We start from the raw sequence: 25,511 nt of genomic DNA, 5'->3' as shown, positions 1-25,511 counted from the left end.
AGGTATACTTATGCATATGCCCTAGAGAGACTTACGGCCCAAGGGAAACTGGGTCCTATTGGTCCTACTCAAGAACCACCGTTGGAACAACGGAAAAGGTCCCATAATTCTAAGGCTTATTGTGCCTTCCACCGAGGCAAAGGTCATGATACGGAAAACTGTTACCGTCTCAAACATGAAATTCAAGATATGATCGAGAATCAAATGCTTTCGATTCCAACCGTTAAGCCTAACAACATACCATTTGGTGATCACGCGAATGGGATATTTGTCGAAGACAATGTCGATTTAACCTACTTGATTCGCCTGATATGTTGCTTTAATGGGTTCTTTGTGGGGAGGGAATTCATCGATTGTTCGAAGTACCTTCCAAGTTTAAGTGACAAGATTCAAGTCGGGGACTTTGCTATCAAATGTACGCCACATTTTCTCTAGAGTGCCGCAGAGATTAATGGCGTTTCGGATGATAATAAAGATGATGTGTATCTGGTTAAAGGTACAACTGTCCCACTTACTTAGAATGAAATTATGAAAATGAGAAATGAAGCTCTCGAATCCAATCATTTGACTCGTTCAGGCCGGCCATTTCGGGTAGAGAAGGCCAGTCAGGCTACCATTTCGAAAGATAAGGAGCCCACCTTAGTCGAGGTTCTTAGTTATGGGTTGACCTCAGAGGCCTCCCTCATTAAGCAACTACAAAAGACTAAGGAAAATAACGCTGCCTGGGAACAAGCTCTGCAGCTGGAAAACGATAGGATGAATAAGTTAATGAAAGAAAAGATGTCACAGCCTTGGAATCTAAAGTTGCAGCAAAGCGTGGAGGAAAACAGAAAGCAATGGGCCTCACGCTATCCAAAATTCATCAAAAATCCTTCCGAACCCGCAACCTTTCATAGTGAGGACAAGAGGTCGCCCGTTTACAAGGTTCTTTCTTCAGCATATCTAATAGTGGGATATATACTACCTAGATGTGGTTGGGATGCAACGGCAGTGAGTAAAGCAGCTTAGGTCTGGCACCAGTGGTGGTTCCGTTCGGCAAAGAGGATGTCAGATCTGGAATCCCAGACAAAGATGGACTTAGGCAATTTCTGCATCTCGAATAAGAGATTCTTCTGCCCCTAAGAGGAGAAATATTTGTGCCAGATGCTGATTCCGAGTCTGAGTCTGAGTCCGAGTCTGATGAGAGTCCTACGATTGAGTCTAAGGAGTCAGGTGTCGAAGCCACCCCTTTCCCGGTCTTTCCTTTCGTTGTACCCTCTCCTAGTTCTGGTATTTTGGGGCCTATCTCGGGTACCTCCGTTGTTCCTCCATTTACCCCTGATCAGTTGGCCCAAATGTTAGCGCATTTCACGCAATTTCAAAGTAATAATAATATGAACTAGTTTGCTTACGACTTGTTTTATTTACATTGCAATTCAATTTCTGAAAATAATTGTTTTAGTAATGACATTGAGAATGAGATCGAAATCGAACAAGAAGAAGAAGAGGAGGAGGTGGAACCACCTCCGCAGTTGGTTAAAGGATTGGAGGAGTACGATCAGAGAAGCTCGGTAATCGAAGATACCGAAACCATTAAAGTTGGAACCATAGAAGAACCGCATGAACATAAGATGTGATCTACCTTAGATCCCGTAGAGAAACAGGGGTTTGTCGATCTTTTGGGTGAATTCAAAGTCTGTTTGCGTGGTCTTACAGAGACATGCCGGGAATTGATAGGGAAATTGCATAGCATAACATCCCAATCAAACCAGGGTTTAAACCGGTAAAGAAGAAGTTACGCAGAATGCGTTCAGAATGTTCCTTAAAGGTTAAAGAAGAAATTGATAAACAGTTCAAAGCAGGGTTCATCAAGGTGTCGGAGTATTCGGAATGGGTCGCCAATGTAGTGTCAATGCCGAAAAAGGATGGTACAGTTCGCGTGTGCGTGGATTTTCGGGATTTGAACAAAGCTAGTCCGAAGGACGATTATCCGTTACCTCACATCGATATCTTGGTTGACAATACCGCGAATCATGCATTATTGTCCTTCAAGGATGTATATGCCGGTAACAATCAGATAAAAATGGCAGAGGAAGATATGCATAAGACAACATTTACTTCACAATGGAGAACCTATTTGTTAGGTTCATATACCTATTATTAGACATCTCTAATAGTGATTTGGGCCCTGTTCTTTCTGGCTTATTTTCACTTCGGCTCTATTGATTCGATTCGATTTCTCGATTCGATTCGGCTCGATTCGATTCGATTCGGCTCTCTATTGATTCATTCGATTCATTCCAGATTCGATTCGGCTCGATTCAAATTCAACTCTATTCGATTGATTCGACTTAGCTCAGCTCCATCCAGTTCAGCTCAGCTCACTTCAGTTCAGCTCAACTAAATTCAGCCAATTTCAATGTTGCGAATCTTAATCTTAATAGTTTTTATTAATATTATTAATATTATATATTTATCAATATTATATATTTATCAATATTTTTTTGCAGAAAGTTAGGATCTCTTATTAATAGATAAAGAGTGCAAATACAGATCCTAATCCTACTACAAGGTAAACCAGTGTGGTCACCTAAAAGGCATATATTTATCAATATTATTATTATTATTATTATTATTATTATTATTTATTATTATTATTTATTATTATTATCATTATTAATATTATTATTATCATTATTATTATTATTATTATTATTATTATTATTATTATTATTATTATTATTATTATTATTGTTATTATTATTATCATCATCATTATTATTATCAATTTATTATTAATTAATCATCCTCATTATTATTATTATTATGAATATTATGGTTATTAAAATCAATAATTTTCATATTAATATAATTAATACTATTACTATTATTATTAATAATATTAATATGAATATTAATTAATAATATTATTAATATCATTGTTAATTTTAATATTACTATTATTAATATCTAATTATTTTTTCATATACGAACTTTACTCTTTCACATAAACTTTTTCATAACGTTCTATTTTGTATCATTTTCATCTAAAACTGAACCAAGTGAACTCTTAAATCAATATTTTTCCCTAAAACTTAATTTAATTGCTCAAATGACTTAAAACTTATAAGATGGATTCTAATTTGTCAAATAATAAATTAATTAACTTGTTATCAATTATTAATATTATTTGTTGAGTTTTAATTAATCAACCAAATTTTATTTATTTGTTAAAGATGAAATTAGGGCCTGTCAATTTTTATTTATTTAATTAATTAAATTAGGATTGTTGGTGCTTCGTGATGGCTACCTAATCAGTCAAATTAGGATGATAAACGGCCAGACTTTGAACATCAATCTAGCAAATCGGTGCTCCATTATTTCAACTAATTAGATTGATGGTGAACCATGGTTCATGGTGGCTACCTAGTAAATCATTCAAATTATTATTATTATCATTATCATTATCATTATCATTATCATTATCATTATTATCATTACAATTATTACTATCATTATCATTATTATCATTACTACTACTACTATTACTATTACTATCACTATCACTATCACTATTACTATTACTATTACTATTACTATTACTATTACTATTACTATTACTATTACTATTACTATTACTATTACTATTACTATTACTATTACTATTACTATTACTATTACTATTACTATTACTATTACTATTACTATCACTATCACTATCATTATCATTGCTATTACTATTACTATTACTATTACTATTACTATTACTATTACTATTACTATTACTATTACTATTACTATTACTATTACTATTACTATTACTATTACTATTACTATTACTATTACTATTACTATTACTATTACTATTACTATTATTTCAGTCAATTCATCTCCAATCAGCTTAGTTTAGTTCAAATTCGTTCCATTCGATTCGATTCGATTCGATTCATTTCACCACTCGACTCCATTCCTTCGTTTAGCTCACTCAATTCAATTCGATTCCTCCCCATTCATTTCGGCTCATTCGATTCAACTCTAAAAAGCCAGAAAGAACAGGGCCTTAATTAACATATTAACTTTGTCATTGTGGATCTAGTGCATGCATAACAAAATAAAGGAGATAAGAAAGAAAACAATGTTTTCCTTACATATGAAGATGGTCGAATTTGGGCACAAGGTAGGACTCTTTCCTACTCTTGTTCTTGAGCTACAATATGCATTAGGATGATCCTCCAAGACTCCAAATTAGAAGTCCTCCTTTTGATTGCACCCAAGATTATAACCCAAAATTACTATTAATGTTAACTAGATATTATGTAGTAATGTACCCTTAATTATTACTAATATTACTAATACTACTACACTAGTAATACATCACAAATATTAGTATTTGAGTGGTTTTAGAGGTTTTTGCATGTGAGGAAGAGATGAGGATTTAGAGAGAATAAAATGAGAAATATTGAGAACAACAATTGTTCTTCCCTCTCCTCTACTTGTGCCGTCCAAAATGCTCTTATGTAGAGCATTTTCTTTTTCTCATTTTGTCTTTTGTAATATTCTATAAGTGTAGGTAGTAGGCTAGTGAATAAAGCATATCATAAGATGTTGGAGCATCTTTCCAACAACAAAATGAAAAAACCAAAAACTCAAACATGCTACCATTTTGGACGGTGCACTTGAGTGTATATGGGTCCATTTTTGTCATAATATTTGTCCCACAAATGCTTATAAGTCTTATGTTTAATTATCTTACATAATTAAATATTAATTTGATCATACAACAATTATGTGACAAATTAATAAACATATATTCACTCAACTTATTGAGTAATATTTTACCATTATATCAACATATAATGGGTCTCACAATAACTAGTTAGTTAAATTTACAACCTCTTATAAATTTAAATAACTAATTACCTCTACCTCGAAATATTTATAAAACCTCCACATAATTTAGTGAATTAATATATTAATCTACTAAATCGAATCTTATTTAATCACATTACAATAAGATACAAAATCCAACTCATATAAATAAGGGATTAATTAATCTGTATCGAATACAATTAATTAATTATTTATTTGGGTCTCATCCTATAAGTGTGACCTTAAGGGATCAACTGATCATCACCGTCAACACGACAGTAACGTCAAACTCTAGTCAATCAATCGTTACTGATTAATGTTGATAAGTTGACTATAATAGAATTGCAATACTAACGTCAAACTCTAGCTACGAACAACAACAACAATCAGGGGTCGGGTGCTAAGCCGATCACATCAGCCAGTACTGTCCAGGGAGGTGGACAGAAGACCAGTGGAAAGCTGTTCATGATGGACAAGAAAGCAGCTGAGGATGATGCACATGTTATCACTGGTACTTTTCTTGTTAACGGTATTCATACCTTTGTTTTGTTTGATTCGGGGGCATCTCAGTCGTTTGTATCTTCGAGTCATGTTAAACGGTTGGGTTTGAGAGTATATGAGTCTGTAAGCGAGAAAGTTTTTATACCTTCGGGTGAGTCTGTATCATGTGGGAGGTTGTTTAGAGATATATCTATGATAGTTGGGCAAGTTGATCTACCTGTAGACTTGCTAGAGTTTCCTTTTGACGGTTTTGAGATGATAGTCGGGATGGATTGGTTGGGAAAGTATAAACCTAAGATAGACTGTCATCAAAAGAAAGTGTCTTTGAGAGGGCCTAAGGGTGTTAGTGTGTCTTATCGTGGGTTTCTGGTCAAACCCAAAGTTAAGTTGATTGCAGCTGTCACCTTGAAGTCTTATCTGAGGAAGGGATGCCCTTTGATCCTGTGCCATGTGAGAGATGACCGGATAGAGAGTCCGACGATTGATCGATACCGGTGGTGGGAGAGTTTGCGAGATGTTTTTCCGAGAGGAGATTCCGGGGTTGCCACCGAAGAGGGAGATAGATTTCACGGTGGAGTTGAAACCGGGGACGGGGCCAATCTCCAAGGCACCGTACCGGATGGGTCCTAAAGAGATGGAGGAGCTCAGGAAACAGTTAAATGATCTGATAGAGAAGGGATACATTAGACCTTGTGTATCGCCGTGAGGAGCACCAGTTCTTTTTGTGAAGAAAAAAGATGGGAGTTTGAGGTTGTGCATAGACTACAGGGAGCTGGACCGAGTGACGGTGAAGAACAAGTATCCTTTGCCAAGGATAGATGACCTGTTTGACCAGTTAAGTGGTGCATCAGTCTTTTCCAAGATTGATTTGAGGTCGGGGTACCATCAGGTGAAGATTAGAAAGATGGACATACCAAAGACAGCTTTCACGTCGAGGTATGGCCATTATAAGTATGTGGTGATGCCGTTTGGGTTATCTAATGCACCGGCTGTGTTTATGGATTTGATGAACAGAATCTTCAGACAGTTTTTGGACAAGTTTGTGGTGGTGTTTATCGATGACATCTTAGTCTACTCTAAGACTAAGGAGGAGCATGAGGAACATCTGAAGATTGTGTTGCAGACTTTGAGGGAGCATGAGTTATATGCTAAGCTGTCCAAGTGTGAGTTCTGGTTAAAGAAAGTCGCTTTTCTGGGGCGTGTGATCTCTAAAGACGGAGTAGTTGTGGATCCGGCAAAGATTGAGGCAGTGACAAAGTGGGAAGCACCAAAGAATGTTGCTGAGATCAGGAGTTTCTTGGGTTTAGCTGGATACTACAGACGGTTCGTGAAAGATATCTCCAAGATAGCTAGACCTATGACAGCTTTGATGAGGAAAGAGAATAGGTTTCGTTGGGACGAGAGTTGTGAGAAGGCGTTCCAAACATTAAAGGAGCCTTTGACCACAGCTCCTATCTTAACATTGCCTGAAGGGATCGAGAACTTTGAGGTTTATACAGATGCCTCAAAGAATGGGTTGGGATGTGTGTTGATGCAGAACGGTAAGGTGATTGCCTATGCTTCTCGGCAATTGAAAACGTATGAGGAGAACTACCCTACACATGATCTAGAGTTGGGTGCAGTGGTGTTTGCTCTCAAGATATGGAGACATTACCTTTATGAGGCGACCTTTAAGGTATTTTCGGATCACAAGAGTCTCAAGTACATCTTCACTCAAAAGGAGTTGAACATGAGACAGAGGAGGTGGATGAAGCTGATTAGCGATTATGACATGGATATTATCTACCATGAAGGGAAAGCCAATGTTGTTGCAGATGCTTTGAGTAGGAAGAGTGTACATTCCTTGTGTACAGCTCTATCTTTGATGAGGTTGAGAGATGAGGTGGGGAAGTTTGGGATACATATGATGCGGAGAGGGGATGTTGTGGGAGATTTGACAGTGCAGCCTGATCTTTATGATGATACTCGAGGTAAACAGGCTTTGGATCCTAAGATGGTTGAGTGGAGAGCTGGAGTAGAGAAAGGGACAGTGTCTCGATTCTCTATTCATACAGATGGTAGTTTGAGGTTCGATGGTAGGTGGTGTGTCCCTAATGATGAGGAGGAAAAAAAGACAATCATGACAGAGGCACATTGTACACCGTATTCGCACACATCCAGGTGGTGACAAGCTATACAAGGATTTGAAGAACACGTTTTGGTGGTCTGATGAAGAAAGAAACAATGAGTTTGTGGCCCGTTGTTTGACATGCCGAGAGTTAAAGGGGAACAATGACGACCACAAGGTAAGATTCAGTCTTTAGAGGTACCTGAGTGGAAGTGGGAATCCATTTCTATGGATTTTATCGTGGGTTTGTCAAAGAGTCAACAGGGTAACAACATGATGTGGGTTATAGTGGATCGACTGACCAAGTCAGCTCACTTTGTACCAATGAAAGATACATGGACTAAAGCACAATTGGCTATGGCTTATCGAAAGAATGTGCTAAAGTTGCATGGAGTCCCTAAGGACATAGTGTCTGACAGAGATGCGAAATTTATCTCAAGGTTTTGGAAAGAGTTGCAGGAATTTTTGGGAACAACGTTGAAGATGAGTACAGCTTTTCATCCTGCGACAGATGGTCAAACTGAGAGAACAATCAAAACTCTTGAGGATATGTTACAAGCTTGTATGATGGACTTTGGTGGTAGCTGGGAACAGAGGTTGGATTTGATAGAGTTTTCTTACAACAACAGCTATCACACTAGTATCGGCATGGCACCGTTAGAGGCTTTATATGGGAGGAGGTGTAGGAGTCCGATATGTTAGGACGATAGTGCTGAGGCAGTGGTTCTAGGACCAGAGATGGTGCATGAGATGGTTGAACAGATAAAGATGATCAGAGAACGGATGAGAGCAGCTCAGGATAGGCAAAAGAGTTATGCAGATCTACATCGCCGGGATATAGAGTTTCAGGTTGGGGATAAGGTTCTTCTGAAAGTGTCTCCTATGTGTGGGGTTATGAGATTTGGGAAGAAAGGCAAGCTGAGTCAGAAGTTCATCGGGCCTTATGAGATCTTAGAGAGAGTTGGGGAGGTTGCATATCGTCTGGCTTTACCGGCTGCGTTAGAGAGAGTGCATAATGTGTTTCATGTATCGCAGCTGCGGAAGTATGTGAGTGACCCGTCACATGTGTTAGAGGCAGAGAGCTTAGAGCTAGATGAGTCTTTATCATATCTTGAGGTACCTAAGCAGATTCTTGACCGGAAGGTTAGGAAGACTAGGAGTAGTGAGACAGTTTTGCTTAAGATCCTTTGGTCTAACCACGAGACTGAGGAAGCTACATGGGAGGCAGAGGATGCCATGAGAGAGTCTTACCCTTTCCTTTTTGATCAGGTATGTATGGTTACGGGGACGTAACCTTGTTTCTTTTAGGGGGGTAGGAGATGATCGCAAAGAGTTTTTAAGAGTTTCTATACCCTTTTTATGTTGTGTCGGTATGGTTGTTGTCGTTGAGTCGGGTTGTGTTTGGGTTAGTAACATGTTTTATGTTGAGTTTTGTTTTGGTTGTTGAGTCGGGAGTGCGTAGTGTGTGTCTTTGTTTTGTTGTGGTTTGAACTTCGGGGACGAAGTTCTTTTTAAGGAGGGAAGACTGTAATACTACGTATTTATGAGTCTTGGGGTACTCTATCGAGTAGGCCTTACTCTGTCGAGTAAGGGCGAGTTGCAGATTAAAATAGTTTCAGACCTGTTGGGTACTCGATCGAGTAACGTGGGTACTCGATCGAGTAAGGGGGCACTCGATTGAGTACCTTAGATACTCGATCGAGTAGCCGGTTTACGGGGTTGTTTTCTCGGGTTTTGTTAATAATGCGATTAAGTATATAATAACTTCCGTCATTGTTCTTAAACACTTTTTAAAACCTAATTACTATGAAAAGAGAAATAAAACTACGTCATTCGCTTTAATCGCATTGTTGGCAAATCCCGGAGCTTGGAAGGTCGGATTTTATCTTTCTTTATACCGTTGTGATCCTTGCGTCGAGGGTAAGACCTGTATACCGTTTTTATAGTATTTCTTTAAAGTTGGTTAAACCCTAATGTTGGGAATTGGGGGTTTTGTGGTATTTTATGCTTGGTAGTGATTATATGTTTGTATGTTAGGAGGAGGGTTCGTAGAGGAAGCGTTTTGATATCAGCTGTGAGATCGTCTGATTGTGTTGTGCTTTCCAGGTAGGGTTTCCCTACTCAGTATTAGTTACATAATGTGTGGTGATTGTGCTGTAGTTAGTGATTGTTGATTGATTCAGACGGTTGTTGATGTTGTATTGTGATCGTGATTGTTTGCCTCGGTTCTCGAGATGCGTTCTCGGCTGAGTGGAGTCACTTGCGGGAGTGGCTTCACGCCCTAGTTTCGCCCTTCGTGGAACCCGCCACGGAAGAGGATGTGCACATTAATGGGACAGGGTTATCGCTCGGTATGATGAGCGGGGATTTGGTGGGTACGGCTGGTCCCCCATCGGCGGTGGTCCGGGTGGTGATCGGTGACGGAGATTGATTGGAGTGGGTGATTGTGTGTGACTGCTTGAGCTGTCTTGATTACTGTATTGTTGGTTATATAAATTGTGTGATTAGTACTGACCTCGCTTTATTGTTTTAAAACCTGCGGTGATCCATTCGGGGATGGTGAGCAGATATTGAGCAGGTATGAGTTGAGTACTGGGATAGCTGGGATGCGCCACGGTCTGATGATAGAAGTCTTCCGTTGTAGCTTAGTAGTTTTCATAAACATTTCAGTTAGCTCTGTAGACAATTGGTTTGAGAACATGTATTCGTATTTTGGTTTGGTTTTTAGATTGTAACCTTTCACTAAAGTATTTCTATTTAAACGTTGTTTCATTATTGTTTATTTGACTATCATTGCCTTGGGTAACCGAGATGGTAGCATCCTTATACCTGGGTGGTCCTGGTAAGGCACTTGGAGTATGGGGGTGTTACAAAATGGTATCAGAGAGACGATCCTGAAACCTGTAACCAATGAACCTAATGAATATAGGGAGTCAATTAAAATGAACCTGGGGTAAAGGTTGTAGGAGCTAATGCAACGGCTTGGGAGACATCCTAAAGTCGCGAACTCGCCCTACAATTTTGAACCGGTCACATGGGGGGAATATATGTCAAGTCGTATGTGTTGTTTGTTCGCTTGTGTGTGGATGTGATGAAGTGTGTTGTAATTGTTGGATGTTTGGAGCAGAAGGTTGAGAATATGAATGAAAGATTGATGAGACATATAGAACTGTTGTTGGAATAAGAAGCATGTTGGATGTTTACTATGTGGCGTTTGATAACATGATATAGTTGTTTCGTTAATCATATGAAGAGTTGAGTAGCATAGTATGCTTAACTTGAAGGAAATGTAGATTCATATACATACTAACATACTCATATATGTCTAAAATAATTTGTCATAAAATTAAAGCGGATTTTATGCATGCAAACAAATAATATAATAGAAGAGAAGTCATGTCCTTACATTGTTGATTTCGGATTTAAGGGCACAAAAGAGATCACCTTTCTCTTTTGTTCTTGAGCTTTCCTTTAATGGAAGAACAAGATCCAAGTGTAGGATCTCTCCTTAGGAATAATACCCAAAGCTTAACTCTTAATCTAATTAATATTATAAGAACTAGTACAATATTAATTTAGTAGAAAAATGACCCAAAAATATTACAATACACTTGATATTTTCGGTTTTTATGAGGAAGAATAAGAGAGCTTTTTATCTCTCTAGCAATCTTATTTTGGATGAGTAAAAATTGAATGAACAATACAATTACATTATTGTATATGAGGTAAAAATTAAGAGAAAAACCAAATGTTTTTCTCTTCTTAAAAACCGGACAAGGGTAGTGGGAGGAGAGCCAATGCATGGAAAAATTGTTCTTTACAATAAACGATAGGGTTGCATGGCTAGTTACTAGGGTAATCATCATGCCCTCCACTAATTATAATCAACATATAATTAGCTTAAAACTCCTCTAATTTTCGGCCCACTTGAGTTAATATGGATTCCATATTATTTTTGTCAATTGCCAATATGTCACATGTCACATGTCACATAAATTTGTTATGTATTTTTAACATATTAAAAATCAATGTATCATCAAAAATACGTCACATACAAAAATCGACTTAGTAATTTCATAATTACTTGTGCCAAAAATTTTACCATTTATAAATCACAACAGATTTTATTTATAATAATTCATTCAATTTTTGATTGTTTCTTTAAACATTAATTTCATCCGAGTAATGATACAATTCAATTACTCAGACCGTATCTCATTTAATCACATTTCAAAATGATACGTAAATTATACTTCTAAAATCGTCCGTCAATTTTCAAGTAATTTAATTAACGCGTAACATTATACGATTAATTAAATAATCAATTAAGAGTGTTGCCCTATAGGTATGACCTAGGGGGTCAACTGATCACCACCGTCACACACGACAAAAGAATGTCAAACTCTAGTCACCAATCATTACCGATATATGTTGACCGATTGACAAGAATAATATTACTTCCCAATTGTATTCTTTATAATGAGATTTAAACATGTGATCATCATGATCAATAGTCGTGATCGCATTATTGTCGGAGGACACATATTCCAACAATCTCCCACTTGTCCTCGACAAGTGTGCGTCACCAATTCTCTTGTCCTATTACTATCTCCCACTCAATGCAAGGTGTCTTTCAGGTCGTACTTGCAAGTGATCATATCGAGAGTGGTTTCCTCGATCTGGAGAATAACTGTTTGACCGGATTTATCCACTCTGGATACCTTCCGAGCGTGGCCACGCATTTCCAGTTCATTACTCCTTGAGTGGCCTTGAGATATTGTTTTAACCCTGACAAGGGGATGGACAATTCCTATCGCACTCATTCCCTTCGACTAGCCACACCCATCATAACCCAAAATATGCCCATTTGACCCCATTTACGAAGGTCGTAGTAACACAAATCAAAGTTAATCAATCGAGCCATCTTAGGTGAATAGTCTTTAGTCAAAAGAATCGACTCATTTGAATACTATAGCGGCTCTCGCCACGACCAGGCTATATAAATTTGCCCGAACTCTATAAGCGGTCATTAGGCCCGACAAAAAGTTCCTAACGATCCGCCTATGTGATCGACTAGTCATCTCACATGACTTTATGGCATTTGAACTTGCCATCAATCGCATCACACTCTAGTCACTTCGAGACGTCACCTCATACAAGTGACTATGGGCGAATACAATGCTAATCCGTGTTCACTTTAACGGGGTTCAATTGTCTCTACAACCCGTTTGGATGTAACAAAGTATAATAAAAGAGTTTTAAAGTAAAACTCGAACGACAAATGCGATTATCACATATGAATAGTCAATGCTTGATTACTATTTCATAATCTATAATCTAATTTGATCTTGTATGTAGTTGTTCATTTCAATTCAGTTGAAATGGCATGACTCATCATGTTTAGCCTTTGAGAAGGCTTTGGTTAGTAGGTTTTATCAATCTCTTGTACCTTACTCAACCTTACTACATACTCGTTTTCCTTTGTAATGTATACATTTGCATCACAAAACTTTCTGAGTACGTGTCGAGATCCAATCAAGACATAGGTCCTCTAGCCTAAGAATAGCTTCCACTGTTTTCACAGTGTGTGGGACTCATCCTCTTGCACATCTCATGATTGCAAGTGTACTCAATTTCCGTTATAAATATCTCTTATTGTTCTTTATTGTCCAGAACGATTCTAGAAAATCTACTTCTTAATTAACATAGTCATAATGGTATCTTAACCATCCTAATGTGTTTTGATTATGGTTTTGTCTGAAACCATGCGCAACCTCAATTGTCAATTGTCACTTGTGTAACACCCTTACACAAAATTGCATCATAAACACTTTGCTTTACTTCCTTAATGCTTCTGCATGCACTTAAGGGTAATCTTTATGGCTTACTTGGCAAGGATTACTTAAATTCGATTTTGAAAACAATTCATCATACTCAAAGCACATGGAGTGTTATACATCATTACTCATTTAATTGATCCGGCAGCGGAAGCAAATGGAATCAATCAAATATGTTCAAATTAATTGAACTAGTCATGAATCTTATCAACATAAGACTTCTTATTGACGCCAATATTATGTGGATTTATCTTCATAAATCCGGATATTCAAGATGTATTATAATACTCCAAAAGTCTTAAATCATTCTCAATGATCAATATGTCATCCACATATCGGACTAATTAAAAAATTCCGTAACTCCCACTAAACTCCATGTATAAACACAACCTCTCGACTTATCGAGAAATGTTTTATCACATGATCAAAATGTTGATTCCAACTCATTGATATCTTACTTAAGATCCTCTCTTAAGTTTCACATTATCTTAGGATTGCAAGAATCTATAAAACTCATGACATGTATTGAATACATTCCTTCTATTGAAGAAGTGTGTTTTAGATTCACTCGCTATGTATTTCATAATAATGAAACACAATCCCTAAGAAGGTCCAAATAGACTTAAGCATTTCAATTGGTGCAAAACTCTTTGCAACCAATCAAGCCTTGAAAACAGTCTTTATTAGTGCAAAACCCTTTGCAACTAATCAAGCCCTTTTATTTCGGATTTTCATGGCTCTAAGCCTTATATTGAGTTGTGACTTAAACACTCTTATGTAAGTCATATGTTCATTACTTTCTAGAAGTAATCAACTTGAATCAAACAATTTCTTTTGTAAGTTATAAGCTCTTTACTTTCTTAAAAGTAGCATGAATTCATCATTTTTAACAAGTGACGAATTTAACCTCCTAGGTTCTGAAGAAACAATGTCTTACACAAAACGTCTCATGTAGCCAGGAAAGACCAGTTTCTTGCGACATAATATTCTTTGTGGCTCTTGAATAATTTCTCCCACTCTGTCTTCTAGAAATAAACTTGTATTTTAGTAAGACAGCTTCACGAGCCGCAAACCCGTGAAGGAAATGTAGATCTATATACATACTAACATACTCATATATGTCTAAATTAATTTGTCATAAAATTAAAACGGATTTTATGCATGCAAACTTTAATAAAAGAAGATAAGAAAACATTTTCTCACCATAATAATTTCGGTCATATTGGGCACCAACAAGATCTCCTTCTTGTTGATTCTTGAGCTTTCCAATAATGGATGAACATACAAAATCCCAAAGTAGAGATTCTCCAATTAGTAGCACCCAAGACAATCCCTTAATCCCACAAAAGAACATGTACTAGATGTTTATAATGTGGTTTACCTTAAATTTGATTACTAAAACTCATATACTACTACGAGTATTATTAGTAATTAATAAGAACAAATTAGATTCATAAAACTTGGTTTTATGAAGAACAAGAGAGAGAGGTTTTATGTTTTCTTAGAACATTAGAGAGTAATGAATTATTGAGGAAAAATCCTCTCTAATTCTCTATACAAAAACCGGTGGGTAGGAGGTCTTAGCCCCTTTAATTTTTTGCTTTTTGTCTTCATAAGACAAACTAGTGTAAGACTTTGTCTATTGTCATGTCACTATCAAGTGTCATGGACAAATGAATAAGACAAATAGAAAAAGACAAACTTCTAAGCATGCTCACCCATATTTCGGTTTCTAAGTTGTAATATGGAGTCCATTTTATTTTTGTCAATTGTACAATTGTATGTCATGTGACATGTGACATGTCTTATGTCATGTTTTAATTTAAAATGCATATTTAACAAATTAAATATCATTTATAAATTAAATAAATCATATTTAACAAATTGACTAGTAATATAAAATTACTTTCTCATAAAATGGTCATTTAATTACTAGTTAGTATAATTCACAATATCTTGTAATTATAACTAACTTATCATTCTCATGTCGCATGTTTCGCAAACACCGATTAATATTAGTAATATAACTTCTTAAATTACTAAATAAAATCTTATTTAATCACATTATAATAAGATGTCATTTTTTTCTCTCTTATGATAATAATTTGTTCAATTTTAAGGAATTAATTAATCTGTATCGGCATACAACTAATTAACCTTTTCAATTAAGGGAGTCGTCCTTTAGGTGTGACCTCAAGGGATCAACTGATCACCACCGTCTCACGACAAGAATGTCAAACTCTAGCCAGCCAATCATTACCGATATGTGTGGACCAGTTGACTATATATATTATGTATCATCCCTTCCGTATTCTTGAAATGAGATTTAATAATGATATTTAAATCATGTGATCGCACTATTGTTGAGGACACATTTCCCAACAATCTCCCACTTGTCCTCGACAAGTGTGCTCCACCAATTCTCTTGTCCTATTACTATCTCCCACTCAATGCAAGGTGTCTTTCGGGTCGTACTTGCAAGTGATCATATCGAGAGTGGTTTCCTCGATCCGAGAATAATCGATTGACCGGAATTTATCTACCATAGATACCTTCCGAGCGTGGCCACGTATTTCCGATTCATTACTCCTCGAGTGGCCCTGAGATATTGTTTTAACCCCGACAAGGGGGTGGACAATTCCTATCGCACTTATTCCCTTCGACTAGCCACACCATCATAACCCAAAATATGCCCATTTGACCCCATTTACGAAGGTCGTAGTAACACAAATCAAAGTTAATCTCAAATCGTGCCATCTTAGGCGAATAGTCTTTAGTCAAAGAATCGACTCATTAGAATACTATAGTAGCTCTCGCCACGACCAGGCTTTATAAATTTGCCAGAACTCTATAAGCGGTCACTGCCCGACAAAGTGTTCCCAACAGTCTGCCTATGTGATCGACTAGTCATCTCACATGACTGTATGGCACTTGAACTTGCCATCAATCGCATCACACTCTAGTCACTTCGAGACGTCACCTCATACAAGTGACTATGGGCGAATACTATGCTAATCCGTGTTCACTTTAACGGGGTTCAATTGTCTCTACAACCCGTTTGGATGTAACAAAGTATAATAAAAGAGTTTTAAAATAAAACTCGAACGACAAATGCGATTATCACACATGAATAGTCAATGCCTGATTACTATTTCATATTCTATAATCTAATTTGATCTTGTACGTAGTTGTTCATTTCAATTCAATTGAAATGACATGACTCATCATGTTTAGCCTTTGAGAAGGTTTTGGTTAGTAGGTTTTATCAACTTCTTGTACCTTACTCAACCTTACTACATACTCGTTTTCCTTTGTAATGTATACATTTGCATCACAAAACTTTCTGAGTACGTGTCGAGATCCAATCAAGACATAGGCCTTTTATCCTTAGAATAGCTCCCACTTTGTTTTCACAAAGTGTAAGCGGACTCATCCTTCTTGCACATCACATGATCGCAAGTGTACTCAATTTCCGTTATAAATATCTCTCATTGTTCTTTATTGCCTAGAACGATTCTAGAAAATCTACTTCTTAATAAACATTGCCACAATGGTATCTTAACCATCTTAATGTGTTTTGATTATGGTTTTGTCGGAAACCATGCGCAATCTCAATTGTCAATTGTCACTTGTGTAACACCCTTACACAATATTGCATCATAAACACTTTGCATCATAGCCTTAATGCTTCTGCAAGCACTTAAGGGTAATCTTTATAGCTCACTTGGTAAAGATTACTTAAATTCGATTTTGAAAACAATTCATCATACTTAAAGCATATGAAGTGTTATACATCATTTCTTTTTAATTGATTCGGCAGCAGAAGCAAATGAAATCAATCAAATATGTTCAATTTAATTGAACTAGTCATGAATCTTATCAACATAAGACTTCTTACTGACTCTAATATCATGTGGATTTATCTTCATAAATCCGGATATTCAAGATGTATTATAATACTCCAAAAGTCTTAAATCATTCCTAATGATCAATATGTCATCCACATATCGGACTAATTAAAATTTCCGTAACTCCCACTAAACTTCATGTATAACCACAACTTCTCGACTTATCGAGAAATATTTTATCACATGATCAAAATGTTGATTCTAACTCATTGATGTCCTACTTAAGACCCTCTCTTAAGTTTCACATTATCTTAGGATTGCAAGAATCTACTAAACTCATGATATGTATTGAATACATTCCTTCTATTGAAGAAGTGGGTTTTAGATTCATTCGCTATGTATTTCATAATATTGAAACACAATCCCTAAGAAGATCCAAATATACTTAAGCATTTCAATTAGTGCAAAACTCTTTGCAACCAATCTTGCTTTGAATTATCTCTTTATTAGTGCAAAACCCTTTGTCACTAATCAAGCCTTTTATTTCGGATTCTCATGGCTCTAAGCCTTATATTGAGTTGTGACATAAACACTCTTATGTAAGTCATATGTTCATTACTTTCTAGAAGTAATCAACTTGAATCAAACAAATTCTTTTGTAAGTTATAAGCTCTTTACTTTCTTAAAAGTAACATGAATTCATCATTTTTAACAAGTGACGAATTTTAACCTCCTAGGTTTTGAAGAAACAATGTCTTACACAAAACGTCTCATGTAGCCAAGAAAGACCAGTTTCTTGCGACAACGTTTTACACAAAACTTCTCACGGTAAAAATTCTCACGTAGCCAAGAAAGACGAGTTTCTTGCGACATAACATCTTTGTGGCTCTTTGAATAATTTCTCCCACTCTGTCTTCTAAAAATAAACTTGTATTTTAGAAAGACAGCTTCATGAGCCGCAAACCTGTCGTACTCGTGAAAATAGAAAGGGAAAAATGAGCATTTGTTTCTTGTGAGAACTTACAAGCATGGTACCCTTACCATTTCATATCTCATATGTTTTGATATTAGTGGAAAAAAAAAATTTAGACAAAAATGATAAAATCCCCAAAAGGATAAAGTAACTCAAAGTAACTTGATTCAAGTCCAAACTATATCGAATAGCGTTTGATTTCTTATCCATCCACACATTATTTCATAATGCGTGCTAAGAGAGATTAACTTGTGATACTATATCACATTTCCTTTGGCTTATATCAAAGTCTTCACTTTGATAATCCCATCACGACTAAATCGTGATTCCTTGAACTTTTGAACTTCTTCAAGGATTTCTCTATTTACCTTATTAAGTGAACACACTAGTGTCAACTTAAATCGTTGGTAAAAAAATGATCAACCTATTTTGGATTAATGATTTACAATCTCGATCTCCTTTTACAAACAAAAGGCACGATACATCTTGTTTTGAATACAAGATACGCATATACCATTAACAATCTAATGGTTTCAAGAGTACTCGATAACTCTTTGCGTTCATCATTCCAAAATTTAAGGTTTAATCTTGGGTTACCAATTTGAATCTTACATCATCTACATGATATATCATTCTAGTTTGTTTTAGAATATAATCACCTTGATAATGGGCTAGCCATACATCAAATCGTGGTGTATAAGGTCACAAAAGTGAAAACCTCTTTTGTATCTTAACAAGTTTACATTCTTATTTAGAGTTTATGCACTTAATAGTCACAATTAAGTACAACTTTAAATCAAAAAACTAGATTGAGTACACAATTACTCTATCTCTCAACATTATTGTTGCTAGTCGTCATATTCTAATCATCTTATGTGTCGAATACAATGATGAAAACCTCCACTGGTTTCTAATATTGACGAAGTGGCACTAGCAAAATTTATGTTTAATCAAATAAACACTTTTAAAGAAGAAGGTCCCATTAGATGTCCCACAACTAACTTGTTGATTCTTCAATAATTTGGGGTAGTTTCCTTTCTCGTGTCTAACATTTAAGACAATGGAAACTTTATCGGTCGGGATTGATAGATTTAGTATCGTCATTCTCAACAACTTTACCTTTAACATTACCTTGTATCAATTCCATTATAATCTTTACTTCTTGAACCTCGTCCTCATCTTAACGGTTTAAGAGAATGCTCCCACTTAATTCAATGAGTCTTTGCTTTGAGAAGCAAAATTGAATTCATGAAGATTCACTCTTCATTTGTTCGTTTTAGTCTTAAAACTTTCATTGAAGTGGTTGCGTTATTTTGGTCAATTACGAATTCTGACAAAACTAATTACCAAAACAATTTATTGCTTCAAGGTACTTAGTTCATTTAAGTACATGAAAAATAATCCATTGTAAGTAGATGTGTTAGTCAAGAATCAAAAACCTGTTTGATAATGAATAACTTTAATCTATACTCTTAACAAGAGATCCTTAGCAATGGTTCGTTTGAGGTTTTAGAAGCAAATTCAAATTTTGTCTTTAGTTACGATGTTTTAATGGAGATTTGAATCAAAAACGAAATGATATCGTATATGAATTGTGGTAAAGAAATAGAACAATATAACAACGGAATAGTGGAAAACTTAACATTTATCGTTTTATTAATACTTGAAAAACAAGTAAAGTATTTACATAGTGACCTCTACCCAACTATGATAAATGATTCCAAGACCCAAATTCATATCGACTTAGGCACGGGGTAGCCGATGAAACCTTCATCAATATAACTCGGTGGATTAACCTTTTAATCGATTCTACTTTTAGAACTCTTGGTCGATAAAATTACTCTAATATTTATCTATAGCCCAAAACACATCAACAAGGGCACGGGGTAGCCGATGAAACCCTCATCAATTACTTTTGTTGAGTTCAATCCAAATTTCGAATAAATGTGTCCATTATCCAAACCCACATTAACTTAGGCACGGGGTAGCCGATGAAACCCTCATCAACATGAATTCGGTGGATTAGACATTTATCACCCACTTCCCCTACGTAACAAGGTTTGTACCCCGGGGTAGCCGAGTGCACTCCCTCGCGAAATAGGTTTTCATGGTTTCTACTATTTGGTAAGGCTATGTCTCAATTGTTTGTTTTAGCGAGAGGTCATGTCAATTTATTATCTATCACGTTTTAAGTGAACTAAAGCGGTGAACTACGATAATTCGAATTGACACGGTCGATAAACTCGATAAAATAAGGATGCATGTTAAGTTATGGCGATTTAGCGATGCATGTGACATAAAATAAAATGCAAGCATAAAATAAATAAATCCTAGTATGGCCTTTCCTAAAAAGAAAAACTATTAACCTATTACACATTCGGAAACCAACTCCATTGGTCCCTTGAACTTCGGTTGTGGCACGCATCTCTAGGTAACACCGTCTTTATGTATCGCCATTCTTGAAGAAATCCATCTTTTGGAACTCCGGAATGAATAAAATTACATAATAAATTACATAATTTCCTATTATACATTTGTAACTTAAAATAAAATAAATCTATTAAATTACAAAACGGTGATACGAGATCACAATAAAAATTACAACCGAATCGGTATTCCCATACATTTCGGGAAATACCAATTAAAATCTAAGGCCATACTAAGTAAAATTACATAATTCAAAATTACATAAATTAAAATTATGACAATCATAAAGAAAATGCAGCATTATAATATGTATGAACATGCTCAATTTTATGCTAAATCGCCTTTAATTAGCCAATATCGCATATTACTCGGTTTTTACGGATTTGCGTGATTTCAACATTTTATAATCACAAAAATACATAAACTCATATTTATGCATAAGTTAATTACCCTAACCTCTTAGGACTCAAAATATAGTCTTCACTAATAATTTGACCATAATTAACCTTTATTTACAAAATTGTTCATAAATGGACTAAAAATTACAAAAATAAGCTTTAAACTTCAAATAAATCACAAAATTTCAAATAAATTCAAAATTCAAAATTTAAATTCATGAACATTCTGGAAAAATTCCATGACACTCATAATGTTCAAAATCTTAGGTTAAAAATTTCGAAAATTTACCGGAAAAACAATGTTGCGGTTTATCTATTTATAATAAAATAATCATAAAAACATGGAAAAAATATTTTCACTAACTTTTCAATTTTAGATCTGAAAAAGATAATAAAATGCAACATTAGACGTTTTTCCTAAGTCATAGATTATGTTTTATTAATTTTCACTAATAATGTCACTATTTATGCTATTTTTCTTCAAAAATTCATAAATCATGCTAAAAGACTTATTTATAGCCAATTATTTTACACACATCTTGTAAAATTGCATGTGACAACATATTAATTTTCTATGACCAGATTCGAAATTTAACTCATATTAACCTATTTTTCTCTTAAATCCGTATTTAATAATGAAAAAATCATTTTTCGAGCATATCAAGTCCAAACATTATGAAACTTTACAGGTTATCTAAAAATAATATATGTAACAACATATCCAAAAACCAACTTAAAATTCGAAGTATAGCTAATTTTCGACCAAAAATGACATTTTTACTCATAAAATCACATTTAAATGTCATTATAGAGAAATATGAACAATAAAAATCCGTAAAATTAACCAAAATATCCTAAAACATTTTAGGACCAGAAATATTAACATGCATGGATTAATTTAGTGATATCTCATAATAACACAAATTTTACAAGTTTTATTTGTTATTCTTATAACTTGGAAAAACTTTTAACCAATTTGCATGCAAACAACCGTGGCTCTTGATACCGATTGAAGGAAATGTAGATCTATATACATACTAACATACTCATATATGTCTAAATTAATTTGTCATAAAATTAAAACGGATTTTATGCATGCAAACTTTAATAAAAGAAGATAAGAAAACATTTTCTCACCATAATAATTTCGGTCATATTGGGCACCAACAAGATCTCCTTCTTGTTGATTCTTGAGCTTTCCAATAATGGATGAACATACAAAATCCCAAAGTAGAGATTCTCCAATTAGTAGCACCCAAGACAATCCCTTAATCCCACAAAAGAACATGTACTAGATGTTTATAATGTGGTTTACCTTAAATTTGATTACTAAAACTCATATACTACTACGAGTATTATTAGTAATTAATAAGAACAAATTAGATTCATAAAACTTGGTTTTATGAAGAACAAGAGAGAGAGGTTTTATGTTTTCTTAGAACATTAGAGAGTAATGAATTATTGAGGAAAAATCCTCTCTAATTCTCTATACAAAAACCGGTGGGTGGGAGGTCTTAGCCCCTTTAATTTTTGCTTTTTGTCTTCATAAGACAAACTAGTGTAAGACTTTGTCTATTGTCATGTCACTATCAAGTGTCATGGACAAATGAATAAGACAAATAGAAAAAGACAAACTTCTAAGCATGCTCACCCATATTTCGGTTTCTAAGTTGTAATATGGAGTCCATTTTATTTTTGTCAATTGTACAATTGTATGTCATGTGACATGTGACATGTCTTATGTCATGTTTTAATTTAAAATGCATATTTAACAAATTAAATATCATTTATAAATTAAATAAATCATATTTAACAAATTGACTAGTAATATAAAATTACTTTCTCATAAAATGGTCATTTAATTACTAGTTAGTATAATTCACAATATCTTGTAATTATAACTAACTTATCATTCTCATGTCGCATGTTTCGCAAACACCGATTAATATTAGTAATATAACTTCTTAAATTACTAAATAAAATCTTATTTAATCACATTATAATAAGATGTCATTTTTTTCTCTCTTATGATAATAATTTGTTCAATTTTAAGGAATTAATTAATCTGTATCGGCATACAACTAATTAACCTTTTCAATTAAGGGAGTCGTCCTTTAGGTGTGACCTCAAGGGATCAACTGATCACCACCGTCTCACGACAGTAATGTCAAACTCTAGCCAGCCAATCATTACCGATATGTGTGGACCAGTTGACTATATATATTATGTATCATCCCTTCCGTATTCTTGAAATGAGATTTAATAATGATATTTAAATCATGTGATCGCACTATTGTTGAGGACACATTTCCCAACAACCCGTCGTACTCGTGATAATTGCAAGGGAAAAATGAGCATTTGTTTCTTGTGAAAACTTACAAACATGGTACATTACCATTTCATATCTCATATGATTTAATGGAAAATAATTTAGACAAAATGATAAATTCCCAAAGAGGAATCAAGTAACCCAAGGTAACTTGATTGAAGTCCAAACCATATCGAATAGCGTTTGGATTTTTATCCAACCACACATTATTCCATAATGTGTGCTAAGAGAGATTAATTTGTGATACTATATCACAATTCATTTGGCTTATATCAAAGTCTTCACTTTGATAATCCCATCACGACTATATCGTAATTCCTTGGACTCTTTGAAATTCTTCAAATATTTCTCTATTTACCTTATTAAGTGAACATATTAGCGTCAACTTAAATCGTTGGTAAAAGAAAATGATCAACCTATTTTGGATCGATGATTTACAACCTCGATCTCCTTTTCAACCAAAAGGCACGAGACATCTTGCTTTGAATACAAGATACGCATATATCATTAACAATCTAATGGTTTCAAGAGTACTCGATAACTCTTTGCGTTCATCATTCCAAAATTTAAGGTTTAATCTTGGGTTACCAATTTAAGTCTTACATAATCTTCATGATATATCATTCTAGTTTGGTTTAAAATATTATCACCTTGATGATGGGCTAGCCATACATCAAATCATGGTGTAAAGGGTCACAAAGGTGAAAACCTCTTTTGTATCTTAACAAGTTTATATTCTTATTTAGAGTTTATGCACTTAATAGTCATAATTAAGTACAACTTTAAATCCAAAAACTAGATTGAGTACACAATTACTCTATCTCTCGATATTATTGTTGCTAGTCGTCATATTCTAATCATCCTATGTATCAAGTACAATGATCAAAATCTCCATTGGTTTCTAATATTGACGAAGTAGTACTAGCAAAATTTTATGTTTAATCAAATAAACAATTTAAAGAAGAAGGTCCCATTAGATGTCCCACAACTAACTTGATAATTCTTCAAAAATTTGGGGTAGTTTCCATTCTCGTGTCCAACATTTAAGACAATGGAAACTTTATCGGTCGGGATTGATAGGTTTAGTATCGTCATTCCTCAATGACTTTACTTTTAACATTACCTTGTATCAATTCCATTTACTTCTTGAACCTCTTCCTCATCTTAACAGTTTAAGAGAACGCTCTCACTTAATTCAATGAGTCTTTGCTTTGAGAAGCAAAAATGAATTCACGAAGATCACTCTTCATTTGTTCGTTTTAGTCATAAAACTTTCATTGAGGTGGTTGCGTTATTTTGGTCAATTATGAATTCTTGACAAAACTAATTACCAAATCGCTTCAAGGTACTTAATTCAATTAAGTATATGAATAATAATCCATTGTAAGTAGATGTGTTAGTCAAGTATCAAAAACATGTTTGATAATGAACAACTTTTAATCTATACTCTTTACAAGAGATCCTTAACAATGGTTCATTTGAGGTTTTAGAAGAAAATTCAAATTTTGTCTTTAGTTACGATGTTTTAATGGAGATTTGTATCAAAATCGAAATGATATCGTATATGAATTGTGGTAAAGAAATAGAACAATATAAAAACGGAATAGTGGAAAACTTAACATTTATCGTTTTATTAATACTTGTAAACAAGTATAGCATTTACATAGTGACCTCTACCCAACTATGATAAATGATTCCAAGATCCAAATTCATATTAACTTGGGCACGGTGGGGCCGATACATCCCTTATCAATATAACTCGGTGGATTAACTCTTTAATCGATTCTACTTTTATAACTCTTGGTCGATAAAATTACATTAACATTTATCTTTAGCCCAAAACACATCGACAAGGGCACGGTGGGGCCGATACATCCCTTATCAAATACTTTTGTTGAGTTCAATCCAAATTTCGAATAAATGTGTCCATGATCCAAACCCACATTAACTTGGGCACGGTGGGGCCGATACATCCCTCATCAACATGAATTCGGTGGATTAACATTCATCACCCACTTCCCCTACGTAACAAGGTTTGTACCCGGTGTGGCCGAGTGCACTCCCTCACGAAATAGGTTTTCATGGTTTCTACTATTTGGTAAGGCTATGTCTCAATTGATAGTTTTAGCGAGAGGTCATGTCAATTTATTATCTATCACGTTTTAAGTGAACTAAAGCGGTGAACTACGATAATTCTAATTGACACGGTCGATAAACTCGATAAAAAGACAATGCATGTTTAG

Source organism: Silene latifolia, chromosome 8 (assembly GCF_048544455.1).
Source record: "Silene latifolia isolate original U9 population chromosome 8, ASM4854445v1, whole genome shotgun sequence".
NCBI classification, from domain to species: Eukaryota; Viridiplantae; Streptophyta; class Magnoliopsida; order Caryophyllales; family Caryophyllaceae; genus Silene; species Silene latifolia.
Note: the sequence above shows the minus strand (reverse complement) of the source record.